This window comes from Orcinus orca, chromosome 11, assembly GCF_937001465.1.
Source record: "Orcinus orca chromosome 11, mOrcOrc1.1, whole genome shotgun sequence".
Lineage (NCBI taxonomy): Eukaryota > Metazoa > Chordata > Mammalia > Artiodactyla > Delphinidae > Orcinus > Orcinus orca.
The window spans coordinates 85486262-85511673 of NC_064569.1; the positions used below are offsets into that span (position 1 = coordinate 85486262).

Sequence of the window (25412 nt, forward strand, 5' to 3'; positions counted from 1 at the left end):
GATGTCTGAGGGTTCCCCCAGCACTTGGCTTTCCCAGCTTTCTCGTTTCTGCCAGCCAAGTCAAAATAAGGTAATAGCTCATGTTTTTAAAATCGGCATTTCTCTGATTACTAATGGTTTTGAGCATCTCTTTGTATAACTATAAGTATTTAGAGCCACCACTTCTACAAACCGCCTTCTGTAAACTTCTTTCAACTGCCTGTTCATACCCCTTGTCCAGTTCCTCTTGTTGATTTGCAAGGATTGCTTATATATTATAATGATGAACCCTTGTCGGTTTTAGAAATGGAAATATTTCCCTCTGTCTTTCATCTGTCCATGAACTTTGCCCATAGTGTCCTTTGTGGACCAGAAACCTTTAATTTTAATGTCATCGTGGTAGGTAGACATCTAAAGATGTCCCCCCAAGATTCCCGATCCCCGATCATCCAATCAAACACTAATCACAGTACTGCAGTGAAGGGACATTGCAGATGTAATTAAAGTTATGGGCTGTGATAGTCCGTTCTGGCTGCTATAGCCAAACACCAGAGACTGGATGGCTTATAAATTTGTTTTGTTTTAAACAAAAATTTATTTCTCATAGTTCTGAAGATCCAGGTGTTGGCAGATTCGGTGTCTGATTCATAGATGGTATCTTCTAGGTGTAACCTCCCATGGAGGGAGAGGCAAGGGCCTCTTTGCTCTAGGGCCTCTTTCATAAGGGCACTAATCCCATTCATGAGACTCTGCCCTCATGACCTAATCACTTTGCAGTGGCCCTACCTCCCAATGCCATCACCTTGGGGCTTAGGTTTCAACTTACGAATTTTAAAGGACACAAACATTCACACCTCATAATAGGGAGATTATCCTGGATTATCTGGCTGTGCCCATGCCAAGCACTTGGGTCCTTAAAAGCAGACGTTTGTCTGGCTGACATCAGTGAGATGCAAGAGGAGAAATCCAGGAGAAAGGAGGTCAGAAAAACTGGAATCGGAGGAGAACTTGACTGTATTCTGCTGGCTTGAGAGAGAGAGGAAGGAAGCCACGAACCAAGGAATGGGTGCGGCCTCTAGAAGCTGAGAAGGATCCCTGGGCTGACAGCCAGCAGGCAAACGGGGAGCTCAGACCCACAACTGCACGGAACTCAACCCTGCTGACATCCCGAATGAGCCTGGTCATGGATTCTCCTCCACAGCCTCCAGACAAGAACCCAGGCCAGCCTGCTGGGAACCTAGGCCAAGTTCCCAGCTGAGTCCACTGGACTTGCGACCTACAGAACTGTGAGAGGATAAATAAATGTGTTTGAAGTCAAAAAAATTGTGGTAATTTGTTATGGCAACAATAGGAATTAGAATAGTAATCAAATTTATCAGTCTTTTGCTTTATGATCTGTGCCTGCTTTTGAGTTAAAAAAAAAAAAGGCTCTCCTAACCTATATGTGTGCAGCATTGCCAGTGGGTGGGGTGATCACGTCCATGAGGTGAAAATTACTTTTGCGGGGAGGTGAAAGGAATCTTAACTCCTTCTATGTGTAAAGCACAGAGATACATACAATATATAAACAGAAAACCAGTGTAACTGTGGTATTAAAATTTCCCTGGGGTGAGGGTCAGGGGTTACAACTGGGGGAAAATGTCTGAAAAAAGCTCCGTGAGAGGTGATAATAGAAAAAGTTTGAGAAACATTGACCCATGTCACAATGATAGTCTATAGTTCAAAAACTTAACTTTATGGTTCTATCTTTCATATTGAGGTTTTTAATCTATGTAAAATCTTACTGAGTTCCTCTACAAAAAATCCATATGGGATTTTTATTGAGACTGCATTGAATTTATAGGTTAATTTGGGGGAGAACTGACAACCTTAAAATATTAAATTATCCCACCAAGAACATAGAAAGTCACTTCACTTATTTGGATCATCTTCTGTATCCTTCCCCAGAGTTTGAAAGTTTTCTCCATAGAGGTCTTGTGTATTCTTTGGTAAGTTGTTCCCGAGACACTTTAAAATATCTGTGACTATTATGAATGGTGTCATATTTTCAGTTCTGTATTTATGCAAGTCTAATATGCCATCAATGTAAGATGCATCCCAATTTCACAGACATTAAAATGTGGAAAAAATATGTCTTAAAGTTACTTTTTTCTATTGATGTATTGCTGGTGTAGAGAAATGCTATTGATTTTTATGGGCTAATCTTGTATCTGGCAACACTGCTTATAAATTCTAATATTTTGTCTGTTGATCCTTTTGGTGTTTCTAGGTAAATGATGACAGTTTTATCTCTTACCTTCCAATTTTTACACCATTTCCTTCTTTCTTTATAGCCTTGGCTATGATCTGTAGTACTATGTAATCATTAGTGGTGATAGTCAACTGCAAAATTTCAGTTTATGGGCTGGCTGGTAAGTTATTCTTCTTAAGTCAGTATGCTTGGGTTTTCTGAAATTTACAATCCAAGAACCCTAACTGATATGAACTAACTTCTTCAAGGATATTGAGTGCGGAACTATATAGCCAGTTCTTGAAGGAATACAGATTTTTTAGTCATCTATCTTCTCCACGGCACCTGGTACAAATGTAGTGGCTTAGTCCTGCCTTGGTTTGTGGATAAAGGCAAATTCTCTTAGAAAGGGATGTGGGCAGGAAGTGAATAATTGGTGGGCTTAGTAGAGTGATAATAATAATTAAGATAATTACAAAGATAATGATTTTTCCATCCTTATGACTTTCAGTTTTCAAAGTAATCCTTTATCACATTGGATTCTCATGATAGTCTTATGAAGTTGGGTAGGAAAAGTATCATCATCTTCATTTTCCACATGAGGAAAGGAGAGTTTTATTTTCTACTTGGGTCCATGGGTAGCTTCTTGGGGATTGGCTTACAAGAGTTGGTGGGGGCAGGGCAGTGGGGTAGAAGGGTCCCTGGATGGAGTAGAGCTGGGGGGTGGAGGCTGCTTATCTAAGACAACCTGCAGAGCATGGCTCAGATAAAGAACTAAAAGTGAGCAAGCGCACAATGTCAGAAAGAGTATTGGATCCGAATGGAGAAGGGGGTCTAGGGTGGCAGTTCAGAACTAAGACTTTGAACCCAGGTTGGTGAGAGGCCATGACTGAAAAAAAAGCCCACATCATATTTAAAATTTTATGTCTGCATTGTGCTAGCGTTTGCAATAAAGGACTAGGACGGAGCAGCCCTGTTTGAAATTTTGTTAAAAGTCCTTCAGCCCCTATATCAGTGAGGGTTCTACCAGAGAAGCTGAACCAGTAAAATCCATATATATATATGTAATATTCCCTACTGGTTATAAATGGAGAGATTGATTGATTGCAAGGAACTGGCTGAAGCAACTGTGGGGACAGTCTAGGTGAGTCTGAAATCAATGGGGCGGGCGGTGATGAAGGGCAGGCTGATTTCTTGGCCACGAGCTGAAGCTGCTGTTCACACGCAAAATTTATTCTTCATCAGAAAAGCCTCCGTTCTGCTCTGAAAGCCTTTCAACTGACTGAATCAGGCCCATTCAGATTATCTAGGATAATCCTCCTTCCTTAAAGTAAACAGATTATAGACTTTAATCACATTTATAAAATACTTTCCCAGCAACACCAAGATGAGTGTTGGATTGAATAACTGGGACCTACAGCCTAACCAAGCTGGCACGTGAAATTCACCATCGCAGCCCCTATGGAAATATACAATAGAGCATGTTCATCCATTGAGTTCATTCTCACTCGAGGCTGTTGACTCAAGCTAGGGAAGGCTGTAGAAAGCGAGAGAGCTCTGAATCACATGAAGGGGAGACAGCAGTAGGTTGATGATATCAGTTTCTTCCTCCCAAACGACCTCTCCCAATCTTCCTTACTTGCTGAGCAAACAAGCTGTATAGGTATAACATAAATCAGAGAGAAATATTAAAACTAAGAGAGGAATGTCCACCCATTGTGCCTGAGCTGCCCCACCCTGCCTCTTTGCTATCCTCGTAAACAGTGCAAAACATAGATTGTGTAGGTTAGAAGAGAATTGTATTGTGAAGTTCTTGCATTTGTTCCATTTTCTTGTTTAGTTATTTATTATGCCCTTGTATTTCGTAGCTTTTCTTTTTTGTGTTTTGCAAACTCTTCTGAGGGTAATGTTGTGAGTTTCGAAGGTGAGCAATGAAGTGGAAGAGGAGAGTTCTAGGGCTAGGTCTACGGACAGTCCTGATATGGTTAGCGATGAGGGGTAACAGGTGGAATCTGACACCAGAAGTCAGCGATGAGGAATTACAGCCTTCTGAGACACTGCGCTGTGCTACTCATTTAAGGGACACAAGCGACGCTGTTCTTTACAATGAAAGTCATGAACGTGCTTCCACAGGCTGGTGACCCACGAGGTCCTGTCCCACCATGTGTCGGTGTGACAAAAAAACTCGAAAGTGCAGCAATGGCCTGGCCCACTGAAAAGATGCTGAGCTACAGGCCATGGCCATTGGATAAGGAAAGAGCTAGTCATTTTAAACAGCAATTGGAATCTCAAACAAACAGTGTAAAGCTTTGGAGAAAAACTCACACTCAGGCACAGGAAGCAAATTATCCAGCAGCAGAACTTAGTGCCCAGAAAAGTAAAGGCAACACAAGTTGCTGAAAACCTAATAGTAATAGTAAGATTGTGGTGAGTAAAATGCCAGGACAAGATGCAGGATGAGGAGTTGGAAAGGCTTTTCTCTCAAAGAGTATAGTAAATCAACATAATGACATGTCGCATGATGCTGAAGAGCTTTATATAATAAAGTGAAAAACAATAGCTTCTCTATCCAAGCTGACATGTCAACAGATTTCACCAATACATGTCATGGTGTAGCATTTGTAAAATTTATAAATGATGACATTCAAGAATACTTTTTCTGCTGGAAGGAGTTGCCCCAAATAAGTAAAGACCAACATGTATTTTTTTAAAATTTAATTTAATTTATTTATTTTTATTTTTGGCTGTGTTGGGTCTTTGTTGCTGCACATTTCTCTAGTTGGGGCTACTCTTCGTTGCCGTGCGTGGGCTTCTCATTGCGGTGGCTTCTCTTGTTGCGGAGCACAGGCTCTAGGCACGAGGGATTCAGTAGTTGTGGCACGTGGGCTCAGTAGTTGTGGCTCACAGGCTTAGTTGCTCTGCGGCATGTGGGATCTTCCCGGACCAGGGATTGAACCCATGTCCCCTGATTTCGCAGGCGGATTCTTAACCACTGCGCCACCAGGGAAGTCCCCCAACATGTATTTTTTATTAAGGTTTTTTTTGCATTATGTTATTTGATTGCTCACTGCTAAGGTATAATTGCCATACAATAAACTGTATAATTTGATGAGTTTTGACATATTTGTACACCTGTGAAACCATCACCACAATCAAAATAATGAACACACTCATCAACCCCAAAGCTTCCTCATGCCTCTGTGTGTAACCCATTTCTCTCTACTCCTGGGCGCATGTGAAAATATTGATCTCACTGCTACTATAGTTTGTACTGTCCAGAATTTAATATAATGCAATCATGTAGTGTGTATTCTTTGGTGTCAGGCTTCTTTCACTCAGCACAGTTATTTTGAGACACCACAGAATCATCCCGTTGTGTGTATCTGTAATTTCTTCCTTTTTACTGCTGAGTTGCATGTCATCGTATGGATAGACATTTGATTTGTTTCCTTTGACAAAGCTGCTAAGAACATTCATGTAAGTATTTATGTAAACATATGCTTTCATTTATTTTGAGCAAATACCTACCTCGAAGTGGAATGGCTGGGTCATATGGTAGGTATATGTTCAACTTTATAAGAAATTACCGAACTGTTTTGTAAAGTGGTTGTACCGTAGTATATGTATTACCTGAAGACTGTAAGAGTTCCAGTTGCTCTACATCTTCACCAATATTTGATATGGCCAGTCTTTTTAATTTTAGCCATTCTAGTAGGGGGTAGTACTATCTCATTGTGGTTTTAGTTTTCATTTCTTTAATTACCAATATGTTGGGCATGTTTTCATGTGTCTATTTGCCACCTATATCACTTCTTTGGTGAAGTGTTGTTCAAATGTCTTGCCCATTTTTTTTTATTAGGTTGTTTATTCTTATTGAGCTGTTAGTACTCTTTATATTGTAGATATAAGTCCTTTGTCAGCTCTATGTTTTGCAAAGATTTTCTTTCCAGCTGGGCTTGCATTTTAATTTTCAGAGCTGTCTTTTAAAGAGCAAAATTTTAAATTTTGATGAAGTCCAATTCATTGATTGTTTTTCCTTTTATAGTTCATGTTTTTTTGCGTGTCCTATTTAAGAAATCTTTACTAAGCCCAAGGTCACTAAGATTTTTTTCTAATGTTTTTGTTCAGAAATTTAATATATTTAATGTCTTTTCATGTTTGAAAACAAATGATCTGTCTTGAAGGAATTATTTGGCATCTGTAGGGATGGTGCTCTATCCGTGGTTGACTCCAGGAAAGGTTTTGCCTCTCTTGTAAAATAGGAAATCTGGAAGTTGTCAAAACATACTGCTTTCTTCCTTGACACCTGATGGTATGAAAAACTCTTGGTGATTAATTGAAAAAGTTCTAGTTGATGCTACAACAATAGTTAACTTTATTAAAGAAAGACAGATTCATTCGAGATTGTTTAAAAATGGTGTGAAAATCTGGGGTGAGGAAGAAGGACTTATTTTCTCTTGGACACTCACTCTTGTGATCCAGCTGCCATGTAAAGAAACCCACGCTGGGTCTGTGACCATGGGAGAGAGAAAGAGAGAGGTCCAGCCTTCTGCTGCTGAGGTGCCAGATGTTTGAGCAAAGCCATTTTGAGTGTTCCAGTCCCAACTGCCATCTTACTGAAGCCACAAGAGAGACCTCAAGTGAGACCAGCAGACACAGTTACCAAGCAAAGAGCTCAATGCCCAGCATACATGGAAGCCACCATCGCGGCACTGGTTTTTGAGAGAAGAAAGAGCTGTATTACGAGGTTGACCAGCAAGGAGACAGGAGGCAAATCTGCATCTCCGATCTGGGGTTTGGTCAAACTTTTATGAATTAGGGGAGGAAGGTTGGGATGTGGAAGTGCTGGTGGGCAGGTTTCGATTGGAGGGCCTTGGAACTTGGCCTTTTATGATAAGGTGTGGTAGAGGGTCTTCAGCACCGGATCTTCCTGGACAGTGGACCCTGTGCTTCTGAAAGGGCTCTGGCCTTCAGGTTCCGGTCATGTCCCTGTCCTTTGGTTCTAGGTGTGGTTTGAGGTCAAAAGCTTCTCCTCTGAGCATGTTTCGGCTGCATGACGTGCAGTTTTGTTCCATTGTCTCTGAAAAACAACTCAGTATCTTGTTAAAAACAGGATAGGGCCCGTTTGGGGCTGGTTCTGTGGTCACAAAAAGAATCATCTGGTCAATGCACAGAATTTTGTGAGTTAATAGAATGGTTGTTGTTTTAGCCATAAAATGTTGGTATAGTATATTACCTGGCAATAGATAGTCAAGCAATCTAGTATAAAAGTCCCCAATGAAGCTTCCAGGGTTGAGAAAATAACCCTATTGTAGAGTATGACATCTGCGCTCTTCCAGCCTTTGGGAATGTGCTTCCACTACTGAAGAAGGGCAAAAACTCAACTTCAGCCTCTGCAGCTGCTCCCCAGCCTCCCCCGAGTTCAGCCAGACCGACCACCACTGTGCGCAGAGCAGGGGGGTCTGTGGGTCAGAGCTGTGGACTCACATTCCCCTGTGCACTCCTGCTGCGGAAGTATTTTCCCTCGTGCCCCAACATCCCTCTCTCTGCCTTTTCTCTAGAAAGATCTCTGGCTCTCAGGTTTGTTGCAGGAAAAAACACAGCTGTGTGACTTGTTAAAATGCAGACTCCTGGCCCATGATGCTGCAGATTCGGCCTCAGGCTGCATATTTTTACATAGCGGGTGATTGTGTATAGGCTGTCATGGGAACAGTGTTTTGAGAAACTCCGCCCTGGGTTCACAAGGTTCTCCTGGTGGACAAGGGGCATTTCTCCGTCACAAGTTGTTCTGGATGAGTGACAGTGTGAACGTGCGTGTGTGTGTGAGCGTGTGACTGTCAGCACGCGAGCATGTGTGAGTGAGCATGGACGTGTGATAACGTGTGTGTCAACCCAGCACCGTGAGCATGCGTGGAAGGTACTAGACCCCGGGTAGGACACAGGGTCCGGCGGCCGCGGGTGCGAGGCGCAAGCCAGGGAAGGGGTGTAGGTGCCCTCGGGGTGGGTCCCACCGTGGGTCCCACCCAGTTAACTTGATGGCAATGGCTGCTGGTCCTGGTGGCCGCCAGCGCCCAGCCGCTGCTCTGTTTTTCCTACAAGCACATGCTCCTGTGCTCCGTCTGAGTCCAGAAGCTCACGTTATAAAAAGGTGTCCTGTGCAGGTAATGGAAAAAGGGCAAAGAAAACCGCATGGACCTGGGAGGGGATCTGGGCTGCGCTGGAGCTTGGCAGGCGGCTGGGCCCTCCCGAGGCGCACACAGCTCCCTGCCAGCCCTCCGTGGCCCGCGGCCACGCTCATCAACGGCCTGGATGCTGGGGATTTCCCCTTGTTTGGTACCGCCCCTGGCCCCCTTTAAATGAACTCCTGGCAGTCGAGCTGGGAATTAGTTGTGGTGTGCTTTTCAAAAATTCTCCACTGCTGTTTGGAAAGTGAAAGACATAATAAAAGTAATAATAACACTTGGTAGAATTTATAGAGCGCAGCTCTCCCTTCCCAGCACGGCGTTGAGTGCTTTGGGGGCATTTACTCATTTAATTTCAACTTGGAAGATCACAGACATCTTCTGGAATAGCGATCCTGAAATTAACATTTAAAGCAAAGTATAGATATCTCTGCTTAAAAGTTTTAAATAAAAATATAACATATGGGAAGATGCACAGTCCACCAGCGTGCACCTCAATGAGTTAGCACAGGTGAGCATAGCTGTGTAACCAGCCTCCAGGTAAAGAAATAGAGCTTTGCCTCCTTCCAGACCCCTCCCCCGGCCCCCCGCAGAAGTGGAAGGAACCGCTTACCCTGCTTCCTTCCCAAAGGAATTGCTGTCCTTTCCTCTAACCCCTAGGTTCATAAACTTCCTATGAATTGAACCACACAGGTAGTTTCTTGTGTCCAGCTTCTTTCCCTCGACGTGTGTCTGTGAGATGCAGCTACGTAGGGGCATCTGGCAGTGTCTCCTTCGTTTTCTTTGCTGTAGAGCATTCCATTGTGTGACTACGTTGCTTTTTATTTATCCACTCTGTTGTTAACAGATTTTTTTTTTCTTTTTCTGGCTTGGGCTATTACAAATAATGCTTAGATAGCTCCACTTTTCCTTGTTTGGTTTAAGGAAATATTAAGATATGTCCATATTCAACTCACAGTCAAAAGTGCTACATTCACATCCTGGATACACTACTTACTAGTTCTGTGAACTTTGGGAAAAGTCCTTAACCTGTCTGAGTCTCATTTTTTTTCCCCCTCTGGAACAAATAATAATGCCTGCTGACTTCAGTTTCCTCATCTGTCAAGTAGGAATGAATAAAATCTACTTCCTAGGACTACAGGGAAGGATGGATAAGATAAGGCCTTTCCTTCATTCCTCCTGGGACTCTTGTGGAATTAAATGAGGTCATTCCTTTGACGTGCTTGGTGACAACCTCAGAACTGAGCCAACACGTTTCCCTGTCCTTGTGTTAATACTGGGAAAAGAAAAAAAATAAGTATTTATTCCTGGATTATATTAAAGAGAAAAACCACAGACTCCAAATGGTGTCACTTGTGCTAAAGCCCATGATACCAAACCTAGATTGAATACCTAACCTAACTGTAGTTTCAGCGTTCACCAGAAATGTAATCTTAATCAACCAGTCTGAAATTTTCAAGTCAGCACAAATGGAGTGATTTTCAAGGGGACTATCTATTCCTGCTGTCCCCTGCTTTCCCCAAGAAGAGGCAATCTGCATGATAAAACCTTTGTAGTTCCCTCCCCCACAAAAGATGTCCTGGCCTAAAAATAATCCTTTTGTTTCTTTTGCTAAGAGCTCCCTTGCCCCATCCTTCTTCTATATAAACCTTCCAATTTGTTCAACCCCCTCAGAGCACCACGGATGCTGCCCCATTCGTGAATTACCAGTAAAGCCAATTAGACCTTCAAATTTACTTGCTCCAATTTCATTTCTTAACAAATATAAGACTGTAAACTAACCAAATAGTTTGCTCATCAAGACTGACAGCTTGGTCGTGAAGAATCTCACCCGTGACTCACACCAAATCAAAAGCTATTGTATCACTATATTTGCCCCAAATCTCAACAGCCTCCAGCTATGCAAGACCCACTTTGAAACCAACCATCTCCAGCCCTAAACCCTGTAACTGGCCTCCTAGACATCCTTCTTCTGAGACATCACTCACATGTTGTCATGGTGATGTTCTCCCTTATTGCAGTAAGTCCAATGAACTTGCGTGACCTATGGTTTTCGCTTGACCTATGGGTTTTCTGGGCTTTTGGGAGGTCAGTGGTCAACTTTCCCTTTCTGCCCTCTTCCTCCTTCCATAGGCATCATCTCATCTGATCTTCCTAACAGTCCTAGAAAGTGGGTATTATTTATCCCTATTTTATAGATGAGAAAGCTGAGGGTCAAAGAGAAGTAGCTTGCTCAAGGCTACAGTTGGCAAGTAGAGGATTTGACCTCTGGCCCGCTCTAAGTCTCTGACTGTCTTTGTGCTAAGCACATGGGGGGCATTATTCACGTTGTTATTACCTAGAGTCAAACTGAGTCATAGGGAGCTTGGCCCATCAGGGCTCCTGAAGACACGGAAGCAAGAGTGATCTGACCACTACCTCCTGCACTGAGTCATCTGTTCTAGACCCTATTTTGTAGGGGAGAAGGGGCTTCTTCCCTTCTAGGTTCTACTCTGAAAAGGTGGAAGTCCTCACCTTAAATACCATCTTCAGCTAAAGATGGGAGAAGATGTTAGGGATGGAGAGTCAGTTATGGGAGGTGACCAGGAAAAAGCACAGTGAACAAGGGTAAGGTTGTGATGCAGATTTAGGTCCTTGCTTTCTCCACTGATAAGAGTTTCTAGAAGCTGTGTCATCCTCCTCTTCCTGGTACAGCAGGGAGACACCCTTACAAATGGAGATTTCCTTATACACGGAAACATCGCTTAGGAAGGGTAACTTCTACTTGATTTTCAGAGCTTCTCCCACGTCTGCCGTTTCTTAAAAATAACCAATTTATTCCAAAAAGACACATTTTGGGGTGGTAAATTCTGCTCCCTTACAGTTTATATTCTAAACTAAAATAGTCTGCTCATCAAGACTGATAGCTGAGTAGTGAAGACTCCCACCCTTTGGCTCACATCAAGCCAAAAGCTATTGGATCATGTTCTATTCACCAAATCCCAAACACATGTTACTATTCCATACTCAACTCTCAGTCGAAAGTCCTGGTTACAGTACTTCCTAGCTCTGTGAACCTTGAGAAAATTACTCAGCCTCTTTGGGCCTCATTCTCCTCTGGAAGGAATAGTGCCTAACTTCACCTCAGTTTCCTATTCAATCAACACGTATTTGTCAAGCATCTACCACATGCCAGGCACTGTTCTAGGCGATTAAGGAGCCAATAGCACAAACATCCCAGTGTTGTTTTGTGCCTCTGTCTCTTCAGTCCCGCCCCCTTTTTTCTTCCAGTTTTACTGAGATATAATTGACATACGGCCCTGTATAAGCTTCAGGTGTACAGCATAATATTTGACTTACATACATCATGCCATGATCACCACAGTAAGTTTCATGAACATCCATCCTTTCAGATAGATACAAAATTAAAGAAAAGGAAACAAATTTTTCCCTGTGTTGAGAACTCTAGGGGTTTACTTTTTTTTTTTTTAATATTTACTTATTTATTTTATTATTTATTTAGGCTGCAAGGGGGTTTTAGTTGCGGCATGCGGGATCTAGTTCCCTGACCAGGGATCAAACCCAGGCCCCCTGCGTTGGAAGCGTGGAGTCTTACCCACTGGACCATCAGGGAAGTCCCGGGTTTACTTTCTTAACAGCTTTCACATATAACGTACAACAGTGTGAATTATATTTATCATGTTGTATATTATATTCCCTGGTACTTATTTATCTTATAACTGGGAGTTTGTACCTCTGACCACCTTCGTCCAATTCCCCCTCACCCACACCCTTCAGTTCCCTTTTCTGAGAAGCCTTCTCCCCCTGAATCTACCCTCTTCCCCTCCCCCGACCTCCACATATTTGCCTAGCTATTACTTCCTCATGCTTCCACACTCAGGTCTGATGTCCTTTCCCCTAGGAGCCATCCAACAGAGCACTGGCCACTGTTTACTGAAATGCTGGGGAGCTCAGTCTCCACAATGGTTTCGCCATCACCTGCGAGCTTCCCCAGGGCAAGGACCAGATTCCCTGCACTTTTGTATCCTCGGTGCCTGTTACAGGGCTTGGCTCACGGTGCAATCTCAGTACAAGTTAAATATAACTTTTCTTGTACAGGTGGCCAAATAAGACAGTGTGATGGACACTTAGGGCACATCTGTTGAGTCATCAGCACTCCAAGGACGTCGGTACTGCCCTCAGAAACCAGAACTTAGTCCAGGTAGGTTGCAAGGGATTCAGCCATATTATGGGGGTCTGGGTCAAGAACTTGCCTTCTCTAAGCCTCTGTCTCTCATCTGTTAAATGGGAAGAACAAGAGCTGCCCTTACATGTATCCAGTGTCGACTGAAGAAAAATGCACAACATAAAAGTTCCAAGTTACCTTTTATTCAGGGACCTTACCGAGGACTATAGCCTGGGAGACAGCCTCTCAGGGAGCTCTAAGGAGCTGTTCTGAAGAGGTAAGGGAGGATCCGGGATATTTAGGAGTTTTTGCTGAAAAAAAAAAAAAAAGAAAAAACCGGGCTTCCCTGGTGGCGCAGTGGTTGAGAGTCCGCCTGCCGATGCAGGGGACAGGGGTTCGTGCCCTGGTCTGGGAAGATCCCACGTGCCGCGGAGCGGCTGGGCCCGTGAGCCATGGCCGCTGAGCCTGCGCGTCCGGAGCCTGTGCTCCGCAACGGGAGAGGCCACAACAGTGAAAGGCCCGCGTACCGCAAAAAAAAAAAAAGAAAAAACCATGTAGTCAAACATTGAAAGATTACGGCTAATCCCCCAAAACAGACATCTCCAGTTAATGATTTTAGTGCTTCTTTGTGTATGGGAAGATGCAAGAATCTAGGCTCATTGAAATTATTCCTTAAGCATGCATCTTAAATATCTAGCGCCAGTATCCTGTTTTAATCCACCCTGAGTTCCCCTGAGGGCACACGGTTGGGGGGCAGCTGCGGTGGTTGATGGCTTGATGGCAGGCAACATTCATTGTTTACTGGTTTGGCAGGCAAAATTTTTTTTGTCCACACCAGCTTAAAAGGTGCTTTATATTATTTTAACTCATTTAATCATCTCAACACCCTCGAGGGAGGGGCTATGATAATTGTCAATTTATAGACAAGGAAACCAAGGCACAAGGGGGTTGGAGAATTTGCCTAAGGCTACACTGACACAGCCAGCAAGTAGCAGACCTGGAAAGGAGACTGTGTTCTTGACCACTACAGACCACCCTGCCTGGGTTGTGGCTGCCACCCTAGAGACTCATTACAGAAACTTCCATAGAGCGTGTTAGCACAAGCTCTTCCCCTGTTCACTTAGAGCCAGTTCCTGGCAGTAAAGTCGGGGCCAAACACAGCTTCCTTTGAAAGTCCAAACTGTTCCCCTGTCTTTCTTGATGAGGCCTCAGGAAAAATGAATTGTTGCCTCTGTGTCTCTGTAGCAAAGAAACAACTGCCTTAACATAGAGCAGCAGCTTGTGTGTATGGGAAGCACAGGGAACACTAATGATAATGAAGTGATAAGTTCAGTTCCAGACGTGTTGATGATAAAATGAATTGATAAATTCATTCATTTATTTAACAGATATTTATTGAGTACCTACTCTGTCAGGGTGGAGAACTAATTCTAAACAAGGCAGTTGAGGCCCTTGCCTGGGTGGAGTTTATGTTTTTGAGATTGGAGGAACAAAAAAATTTTTCGCTTTTTTTTTTTTTTCCATCACTTTTCCTTCTTTTATTTATTTAGTTTGTCCAAACTTTGGTATTTTGACTTTTCTTTAAGTATTTCATTCTTGCATTTTCCCCTAAAATATGAAAGAAGAATTTAAAAGCATTTAAATTTAAAAGCGTGTGTGTGTGTGTGTGTGTGTGTGTGTGTGTGTGTGTATGTAAAAATGAGAGTGTTAAAGAGGGATTTATACAATCTAAGAAACATGAAATTGTAGCATTGGAAAGGAACTTTCGGATCCAGACACCTGTCTTGAGTGAATTCCATATGAAAAATCACAGCACGTTAGAGCTGGCGGGGACTTCTTAGGTCTACTAGGCCAATATTCCTCAGGTGCTGATTTATGGAATGGCCTTGGATTTCAGGGAATTTTTTCCTACTTACAAAACTTTAAAATCTGAAGGTATTTACGGTTGACTCACCTGGACACAGATGGATAAAGGCAAACTTGACTCTCCACGGTCAAGCCAAAACTGTGAATTTTTTATGGATCTATCTGTAAATATAATTTCCCTATGAAGATTTGTAGGGTTTTATTAAGGATAATGAATAAAAAAGGAAAGCTTAATAAAAAATTCCTAACTTGGGACTTCTCTGGTGGCGCAGTGGTTAAGAATCCGCCTGCCAATGCAGGGGACACGGGTTCGAGCCCTGGTCTGGGAAGATCCCACATGCCATGGAGCAACTAAGCCCGTGCGCCACAACTACTGAGCCTGCGCTCTAGAGCCCACGAGCCACAACTACTGAGCCCGCGTGCCATAACTACTGAAGCCCATGCGCCTAGAGCCCGTGCTCCACAACAGGAGAAGCCACCGCAATGAGAAGCCCACGCACCTCAACGAAGAGAAACCCCTGGGCGCTGCAACTGGAGGAAGCCCGCACACAGCAATGAAGAGCCAATGCAGTCAAAAATAAATAAATAAAAAATAAATATTTATTAAAAAAAAAGAGTCCAGAGCCTTCTCCCAGTGGAGTCACACAGGATACTCTTAACTGCTTTAGCAGTGAGTTGTGACAGCACGTGTGAAACGGTATCTATCAGGGAAGCTGCACTGAGCCTAGGAGTCCAGGGACTTTACTGGGGCCAGTCATGTAGGGACCCTTTGCCTAGCATGTACCAAATTTCCAGACTTCCAGAAGGAAGGCAGAGGTCTGCATAAAGCATATTGTTAATACAAAGAGTCTTGGCGTAGCGAGCCACTGTTTTCTGTTCTGGGGATGGTGAGAGCCCTCTCCAAATCCAGATTCTCAGATGGCAGCCAAGGGCCACCCTTGCAAATACTCTCAGGTCAGCTACATTAACTCTTTTCCGCACAGGGCCTCGGATCCACATGTGTCTTTTCTGGATCAGTGACCACTGCATCACACTAGGTTCTAGGTTCCGCTGGAGCGACTTGCTTTCTGAAGCCATGCATATCCCACACAGGCCACAGGAAGCTAGGAGTGGTGTGGCAGGCCACCTCGCCTGTCAGACGCATCCTTCTACTGTTGCTGCCACCCTGTGCTGGACTCCTTTCCACCCCTCTGCTCCAAGTTACTTATGGGAAAATATGGCATGACCCTCCTCCTGCTAGAGTCCAGTATGCCCCTTGGGTCTGATCATTCATCTCTGGCTGGGTCCCAAGGCAGAGGTGGAAGGCGGTACAAAGTTCTGGCATTTGAACTACTACCTCTGTCTTCTTTTCTCTTCTTCCCACAGTCCACTGAGGTGGGAACAGGTGGCTTCCCATGTCTTCTGGGTCATAACGTCATATGTGGAGGAAACTCTGGCATCTGGGCCGCCTGGCCTGGTTGTTGCTAACGGGTTAATGGGAGCTAAAGAAATATAGACAGTCCTTTTCTCTCTTGGCAAATCCTGGCTTCCAGTGCTAGTTCATGACTCAAAGCTGATGAATGACAGTTTTGCTTTAGATGAGACCTTTCCTTCCGCGGGGAGGGAAGCCTCGTGGTACACAAGGCATGGCTGGCTGCAAAGGTGGGTGAAATTTAACATCCCCGCATTTCATTCCAGAAATGATCACTTGCATTTGTATGATGCTTCACGATGTAAATGTGCTTTTACGAACATTATATCACAACAACTCAGCCGTTGACGTAAGCGTATTCATCGTGCAGATAAACTGAGACGAAAAGAGGGCTGGTTCATGGCAGAGCATGGACAGATGTGGTAAAAAGAAAAAAAAAATCTGTTCTTTCCCATGCAGTGTGGTCATCTGAGTAATGGCCCCCAAAGATGTCCAATCCTAATCTATGGAACCTGTAAATATGTTACCATAGGAGGTAACATATTTACAGGTGTGACTGAGTTAAGGATTTTGAGATGGGAAGATTATTCTGATTATCTGGGTGGATTCAGTTTAATCACTAGGGTCCTTATTAAGAGGGAGACATAAGAGTGAGAGTCAGAGAGAGAGATTGGAAGATGCTGTGCCATGGCTTTGAAGATGGAGGACAGGCTGCAAGCTAAGGAATGCAAGTGGCCTCCAGAAGCTAGAAGAAGGCAAGGAGACAGATTCTTCCCAGAGCCTCCGGAAGTGCCACAGCCCTGATCTTACCTTGATTTTAGCTTACTGAGACTGCTTTTGGATTTCTGACCTCCAGAGCTGTACGATGACAAATCTAAGTTTGTGGAAATTTGTTACAGAAGCAATAGGAAACGAATACATGTAGCATTCCTTCTTGTAGCAGAATCCGTCTCAGCCCCTTGGGGTGGTTGCCTCTGGGCAGCCACCCTGCCCCCTCCTTGCTTCTTGTGATGTGGGTGGGGCTGCCCCCACATCTGGCTCCCAGATGAACATGTTATCCAGGCCTGGCCAATGAGAATAGCACATTCTCTGTCCCAGTGACAGGTGAGGGGATGAGCACGTGACCACAGCTGGGCCCAGCAGAAAGAAGCGCTGGACTCTTGCTGGGGCTGTTGGGAAGGAGGCAGGCAGTTTCCACCGTGGCTGCAGAGCTGAAGCAGGTAAGCCTGGAGCAGGTGGCAGCCACCTGAGAATAAGGACGACACATAGGTGAGCAGAGCTCTGGAAAGAGACATTGTCCTCAAGACAGTGCTTGAAACCTTGAATCCAGTCATGCCTAAAGCCGGCTTTGCCCCTTGAAGGTCCCAATTACAGGAGCCAGTAAATGTCCCTTTTGGTTCACCCTAGTTGGAGTTGGATGTCTTTTTTTTTTTTTTTTTTTTTGCGGTACGTGGGCCTCTCACTGTTGTGGCCTCTCCCGTTGCGGAGCACAGGCTCCGGACGCGCAGGATCAGCGGTCATGGCTCACGGGCCCAGCCGCTCCGCGGCATGTGGGATATTCCCAGACCGCGGCACGGACCCGTGTCCCCTGCATCGACAGGCGGACTCCCAACCACTGCGCCACCAGGGAAGCCCTGGAGTTGGATTTCTTAACCCAAATGTCGCTGGCTAATAGAGTTGCTTGGTCAGGGGTCACCTAAATGGTAGGTAGCATTGGATGACTGATTTTGTTGAAGTTCAACACTATTGAGCGTAGCCTAGTGCTACTCAAGAGGAGACGTCTTCTTGTCCAAATGGCACTGACCTTGCAATTAAAAGCAGGGAGAAGAGATGGATCCTTTCCGCCCAGAGAATGTTACCGCTGAGTATTACTACCTGAGTCCTTTTACTTAACAGATCCTAACAAACACTTAGGTATCTGGATATTGCATTTCTCTGGCTTTAATCTCAGGTGGCTACTGAGACCCAGGGAAGGAGAATGACTTGCTTTAAGCCACATGATCGGCTGGTGGCCGACCTCGGATCAGAACTCCTGCCTCTGAGTCCCGGCACCGCGCTGTCTCTGAAGCATCTCATGTGAGCATAGTAACTCCCGCTCCCATGGCTCTGAAAATTCACACCCTGCTGTGTACAATTACTCCTCGCTGCTCTCTCTTGCTGAGAAGCATTCTTAATTTCATTTTCAGAGCCCTGGGTTTGTCATTATCATAATGAGATTATTTCACGTCTTGAATATTAAAAATTTGACTCAACAAAATAATGTTTGTCTTCCAAGGAGATTGTTGTTTACCAGCCCCCAGCATTCAACCTGCTCTTTTTTGAGAAACATCGCTTTGAGGTAAGTCGCCCCCCACCTCCCCCACTCTCAGTAGAGGTCATGTTCGAAAGGATCTCTGTTTGAGTTCCTAATATCGATGGCATTGCTCTGACTCATCTACAGGAACCTAGAATTACCAGCTTTCAATTCGAGAATCACCCCAGCATCTTAAAGTTTACGTAGTCCCATCTTTGCAACTCTTTGAATCATAATTTTTTCCTATAATGTAAAGATGTCCTTTTAGGGAGTTCCTTGGTGGCCTAGTGGTTAGGATTCTGGGCTTTCACTGCCACGGCCCAGGTTCAGTCCCCGGTCGGGGAACTGAGATCCTGCAAGCAGTGGCACAGCCAAAAAAAAAAAACCAAACTAATTAAAAAATAAATAAAGGTGTCCTTTTAAAATTAAGACCATTTTTTAGAGCAATTCAAGGTTCACAGCAAAACTGAGTGGAAAGTACAGATATGTCCCGTATACCTGCCCCCACTCATGCATCACCTCCCCATTATCCACACCCACACCAGAGCAGGACATTTATCACCACTGATGAAGCTGCACTGATACATCATAATCACCCCAAGTATGTAGTTTCCATTAGCGTTCGCTCTTGTTGTTGTACATTCTATGGGTTTAGACAAATGTATCTCCCATTATGGTATCATACAGAGTATTTTCACTGCCCTAAAAAATCCTCTGTACTCCCTCCCCCCAACCCCTGGCAACTACTGATCATTTTACTGTTTCCATAGTTTTGCCAATTTCAGAATGTCATATAGTTGGAATCATACAGTGATTGACTTTTTTCACTTAGAAATATGCATCATTCCTTGCATTTTCCTGTGGGGAAAGTAAGCTTTGGAAAGTCAAGTATGTATCACTCAGAGTTCTTGGTTAGAGGCAACTACTCTGCTAGCTTAAGAGGATCGTGAATATTTTAAAGACTGTTCAGTAGCTCACAGAAATCCAGGAGGGTCAGAGAAACAGCTAGGTGCCCACTCAACAGCAAACAAGCCCCTCAGGGTTTGCTCCAGTAAAGCCATCCCTGTTGCTGTCTGTAGTGGGTTGTAGCGGATGACTGGTGGCCATCATACTTTATAGGTTATAGGTAACCACAGTCGGTGCCTCAGCCCCACTGCTGGGATAAAGGACACCTGTACTCCCAAAGTGGTTGTTCCAGTTGCTTCAAGGAAAATGTATCATTTCACACAAACCTTTGCTACTTTGATACACTAAAATGGTATTGTCTGTTTTGGTTTGCTTCGCTTAAATTATTGATGTTGTAACTTTCCCCATGTTCTGTTATCCAGTTATATTTCCTGTCTGTCTATATGAAGAATTCCATCCATGTTTTTTGTTCAAGTGTCTATTGGGGTCTTGGTGGTGTTATTAGCTGCTCACATGAGCCTTTTATATATAATAGTTTCACCCTTCATTTTTCTTTCCTCCTTCCTTCCTTCCTTCCTTCCTCCCTCCCTTCCTCTCTCTCTCTCTCTCCCTCTTTTTCAATGAATATTTCCATCACATTTTTACTTGCTGTTTACCTTTGTGCTTTTTCCTCTGACATACAGGAGCTTTATATTTTGGAGATGAATATTTAACAAGTATTTCTCACGCTGCCCACATAACCCAAGAGATTGTTTTATGGAAAAACATCTCTAACTCTGAATATTTAGATAATTCCTTTTTTTGTGTCCTGCCACCTCACAACACTTTTGGGTCAGTAGGTTTGTAGAGAGCCCTTTCATCTCCAGAGAGGGTCATAAACAACTCTGAGAAGCATGGTTTTTCACTACACCCCAGGGCAAAAAAAAAAAAAAGATGAAGGTGAATATTGTTTGAGCCAATCTTTTAGGCAGACTCATCTTATCCTCCCATCTAAACAACTGTTGAAGGGAGAGAGGAGAGGGGGGCAAGAGAGAATGTTAAACCCTGGTTTAAAAGTCACTGAGATTTGACCTGCACTAGGAAAGGCTCTGAAAGTGAGCATGTCTGTGAGTGCAAAGGCGAAAATCCAGATGACTAGTGGAAACATCTCTCTGTTAACTCCTGGTTGCCTGTCCCCCAACTCCTGTGTGCTTATATGACCTCTGTCCCCAAGCTCCTCAAAGGGTCGATCTTGATTAGGCATAACCTTGATGAGAAGTCTAGGCGAGGTGCTGTTCGATGTTTGAAGAGCGGATAGACGTGGTTGATTCACTCTGAAGCATGGGTCTTGGTGCCACGTAACTGTGGTTCAAATCCCACCTCCCACCCGCACGTAACAGCTGCGCAAATGTGAGCAAGTCCCTTAATCTTTCTGAGGCTCAGTTTTGTCATCTGTGTAATGGGATGCTCACACTGTCCTTGTGTGACTGAGATGAGGGTTAATGGTGGTGGGTGTCACGTGTTAGCAGTGTCTGGCCGGAGGCAGATGGCAACAGGAGCCCATTGTAACGTATCAGGAAATTAACTGGCAGTTCTCGAGGGTCATCTGCTATGTGTCTAGCATCGCAACAGGTCTGTGGCAACAGGTCCCAATGTCCCCCTCCCTGAGCTTATGCAGTGTGTCCCAGGAGATGGGGCATAGCTCACCAAATGACTCGCACCTGTACGACAGTGTAGACAAGCTAAATTATAGAGGAGGGGTCTAACTCTTACAAGCAGGAAGAGATCTCTGTAAGCTGAAGTAAGTAGGGAAAGCATCATGGAGGAGGTAGAGGTTTACCTGGGTTTTGGTGATTTAAGAAACATATTCTCCTTTTTTTAGACAGAATATTTTTTTCTCTGAAAATGAAAATAGCTGTACAGTTTTCCTTTTTAAAAAGAATATGTACTCTTTAAAAAATAGTTAAGAGAATATAGTAAATCAATTTAAAAAACTCAATACCCAGGAATACCTGCTATTAATACTTTGCTGTATAATATGTATATTTGTATATAAATAAATTTATATTTGTTTATCTAAAAACAAGAGCATATATACACACTGTGTTTTAACATCTTTAATTGATTTAGTCATTTTCCTTTTTAGTGGCTGTAGAGTATTTCATCATATGGAGGTTGTACAATTCGTTTAATCAAACCCTAATTATCAGACACTCAGGTGCTTTTAGCACAGCTAAGTACAGGAATGCTCTGGATCTCTTAGTGGTTTTAGTTTAATTATTGCTGGATTACTTTTCAGAAATGTTATAAAAGTTATATCAATTTAAAAATCACTGCCACCGGGCTTCCCTGGTGGCGCAGTGGTTGAGAGTCCGCCTGCCGATGCAGGGGACGCGGGTCCGTGCCCCGGTCCGGGAAGATCCCACATGCCGCGGAGCGGCTGGGCCCGTGAGTCATGGCCGCTGAGCCTGCGCGTCCGGAGCCTGTGCTCCGCAACGGGAGAGGCCACAACAGTGAGAGGCCCGTGTACCGCAAAAAAAAAAAAAAAAAAAAATCACTTCTGCCATCGGTGTATATGGCTTCTCTTTTCTCCATACCCTTCCCAGCACTGGTTATCGTCAATATTTTATAATCTTCGCCAGGCTGCTAGGTAAAAATGATATCATTCATTTAATACATATTTCTACACTGCCTAGTGTCTACACTGTCATGTTAGACATGATACAGGAATGGTCCCAGCGGTCCCAGAGCTCAGAGACCACTGGAAATAGACACGGTGAATAAGTGCCCAATGAGGTTTTTCAGTGATGTAACCTCATGTCTAACAGTGGACCAAGGAGGTGGCTGTTTTTTTTGCCTCTGTTAACTCATGGAAGGACACAGATGGTAGGGAGACAGTACAGGACATCCCAAGGGATTCAGGGGAGAAAGATGAACTCAATCATGCTTTTCTACAACATTCTTGGAGTCCTATTATTAATGTCTTGAGGACTGCACCAGGCCTATGGGGATTTATATCCTGAGGTGGCATACTTTAATTGTACAACATGGGATAAAATAATAATAATATAAAACGGTACTGGAACAACTGGATATCTGTATATATAAAAAAAAGACCCCCATGTTTACCTCATACCGTACACCAAAATTCACTCAAAATGGATCAAAGACCTAAACCTAAGTGCCAAAAGTATGACACTTTCTTCAAGAAGCCACAAGAAAAAAATCTTTGTGGCACTGAGTTAGGCCAAGATTTCTTTAACAGAACGCAGAAAACATGAACCATCAAAGAAACAATTAATAAAATGGACTGCGTCAGTTTTCAAAACTTTTGCTCTTCAAAAGGCAGTTAAGAAAAACAAAAAGGCAAGCAGACTGAGAAAAAAATATATAAAAACATATATCTGAAGAAAGGCTGGTATCCAGAATACATAAAGAATTTAATAGTATCACAACTAATGAAAAAAAAAAGAAATAACTCAATGAAAGAAAAACAGCACAAGATTTTTTTTTTTTTTTTTTGCGGTACGCGGGCCTCTCACTGTTGTGGCCTCTCCCGTTGCGGAGCACAGGCTCCGAACGCGCAGGCCCAGCGGCCATGGCTCACGGGCCCAGCCGCTCCGCGGCATGTGGGATCTTCCCGGACCGGGGCACGAACCCGTGTCCCCTGCATCGGCAGGCGGACTCTCAACCACTGCGCCACCAGGGAAGCCCCAGCACAAGATTTGATCAGATATTTCAGAAAGGACCATTTCTGAATGATCAAGAAATGCGTGAAAAGATGCTCAACATCACTAATCATCAGGGAAATGTAATTAAGACTACAATGAGATATTACTGCACACTCAGTAGAATGGCTAGGATCAAAAAGACCAACAACACTAAGTTCTGACCAGGATGTGGGACTCTCCTACTTTGCTGGTGGGAATGCAAAAGGGTACAGTCACTTTGAAGAAGACACAGTCTCATAGAGTGTCTTAGGTAGTTGCCCAAGATAAATGAAAACATTTGTTCGTACAAAGACTTATATGCAAATATTCATTGCAACATCATGATTGGAAACATCATTTCCAACATCAAAATTGGAAACAGTGCAAATGTCCATCAACCAATGGATAGATAAATTGTAGGAAATTGATTATCATGGAATACTGCTCAGCATTATCTCTTCTAGAGTTTTAAATTTTTCCCCAAGAATGTCTTTATTAAATCCCTCAGGCAAGGTAGCACAAAGCCTGCTTGAAATGGAGGAGCGAAGAAGTAAAGAATACCAGAGCAAGCACAAATGAATATTTCAATAAATTACCATGCCGTTAATGTCAAAGGGTGCTTAAGAAATGCTCCTGTTGTCACTGAGGAGGGGCACAAGGAGGGACTAGCAGAGGTGAAAAGGGAAAAAAAAAAACAGTGAAGGCACCCAACAGTCACTGAGTGCCATGTCATCCTCTTCGGTGTTCTGTCCTTTGAGGCAGCTGCCTTCATTTTATAGGTGGAGAAGGTAGGGCTCAGAGGGGTGAAGTGACCTGCCGCAGGTCACACAGGTCCACCTGGTCTGTCTGAGCCCTCAGCCCCACTGGCAGTCTGGGAAGAGAAGAGAGGGGACCCTGGACCCACTGCCGCTGCCTGGCTTCTGGCTTTTAGACCTTGGATCTGCCAGCAACAGCCCCGTGACCCTGGGTATGTCATCTTTCTCTGCCTCAGTTTTCTCCTCTGTAAATGAGGATAAGAATGGTCCCCACCTGGAGGCTTGTGGTGAGGGAAATGCATAAAGCACTTTAGACGCCATGTGAATGATGACTCCCTCTGTGACCATGCTGGAACAGGGGTGCAGGGAGGGCAGGGGGGTGGGCGAGACCATCTGACTGGGGCTGGAGGGCTTTGGGTCATCTGGATGGGAGTTTGGGTGGTGACCAGGGACCCCCAGTTAAGAAATCCTGGAGAGGGATGAGAAGTCTGGGGAGCTGATTTCTGGGCTGCGCGTGGAGATGGGGAGGGTGCTTGAGGCCACCTAGAGGGCAGTTGGAGGGGGCTTGGGGTAGTGCCCAAGGGTCCGAGGGTCTGACAGACCTCCTTCCTCAGTAAGGGAGGGAGAGGAGTCTCTTGGGCCTGAACTGGGTGGAAGGGCAAAGGCAGCATCAGAAAGTGAAACAGAATAATAGCGCCTCTTTCTTCCCTCCTTCCTCTCCTCCCTCCCCTATTTTCTTCCCTCCCTCTCTCCTTTCCTCCCTCTTTCTCTATCGCTTCTTCTGTCCTTTCTTTCGTCCCCACCTTGTTCTGAAAGGCCAGGGAAGAAGAGCCTCGCTCAGAGCCATGTCATGAGTAACCCACTTGTGTCCTTGTGGTTTACCTACCTGAAAAAGAGTTGTACCCTAAGATCTCCACATGCTGTGGGCACATGGTTTCTGATTCAACTCCACAAATATTTACTGTGCTCCGGTTAACTGAGTGTACTTTGTGCTGGAGGTGCCAGAGAGATGCAAACAGGCAAAGCCCATCCTGGGAGGAGCCAGTCTGGGGCCCCTGGCTGATGTTGGCCCAAGACATGCCCCCACTTCCCCAAGGATGCAAAAGAGCTCTCTGTCTACCAGTGCCCGAGGCCCACATCTCTCTCCAACAAAGTGCAGAAACTGGCGCCAGTTCTGCAAGATCTGAACAAGACAGTACATTGAAGGCATCACCTACAGGAACGAGGTAGAGCTCAGCCTGCAGGTATTGGCGGGCTTGGCAAATATCTGTCGGTTCGCTGCTGATGGCAGACACAAGGCGGAATTCTGATTTTGCATCTGGTTCTTCCTCTTCTCTGAGTTTTCCAAGATCATCCACACACATAGAACTTTCTCCTCAACACCGTGTTCAGGGGCCACGCCAGGTTCTGAAATAGACCCCAGATTCATTTGTATGTTGTTTCACTTGGAGAGCAAGATTCATGCCTCACAATCAACCAGGGTTTAGCCAGGCCCCACGAGGAGCCCGGTGTTGATATGCAGAAACTCTTGGGGTAAAAGGGAATTTAGAAAAATAAAGGAAAATAAGGTCTGAGGAGGGATGAAGGGTTGCAGCCAGGAAGACTATTTCTTTCTTTCTTTTTTTTTTTTTAATATAAATGTATTTATTTATTTATTTATGGCTGTGTTGGGTCTTCATTGCTGCATGTGAGCTTTCTCTAGTTGTGGTAAGCGGGGGCTACTCTTCGTTGTGATGCGTGGGCTTCTCATTGCGGTGGCTTCTCTTGTTGCGGAGCACGGGCTCTAGGGTGCACGGGCTTCAGTAGTTGTGGCTTGTGGGCTCTAGAGCCTCAGGCTCAGTAGTTGTAGCACATGGGCTTAGTTGCTCTGTGGCATGTGGGATCTTCTGGGACCAGGGCTCGAACCTGTGTGCCCTGCATTGTCAGGCGGATTTTT

At 44.3% G+C, this 25412-nt stretch overlaps 1 long non-coding RNA gene across 1 annotated transcript; it reads left to right on the forward strand.

Moving 5' to 3' along the window:
• The first annotated feature begins 11989 nt into the window (after positions 1-11989).
• LOC125960512 (uncharacterized) lies at positions 11990-23790 on the forward strand. Its single transcript, XR_007470245.1, has 4 exons — positions 11990-12592; positions 17785-17909; positions 18109-18171; positions 23501-23790. It is a non-coding gene; the product is annotated as an uncharacterized LOC125960512 (long non-coding RNA).
• The last annotated feature ends 1622 nt before the right edge of the window (positions 23791-25412 follow it).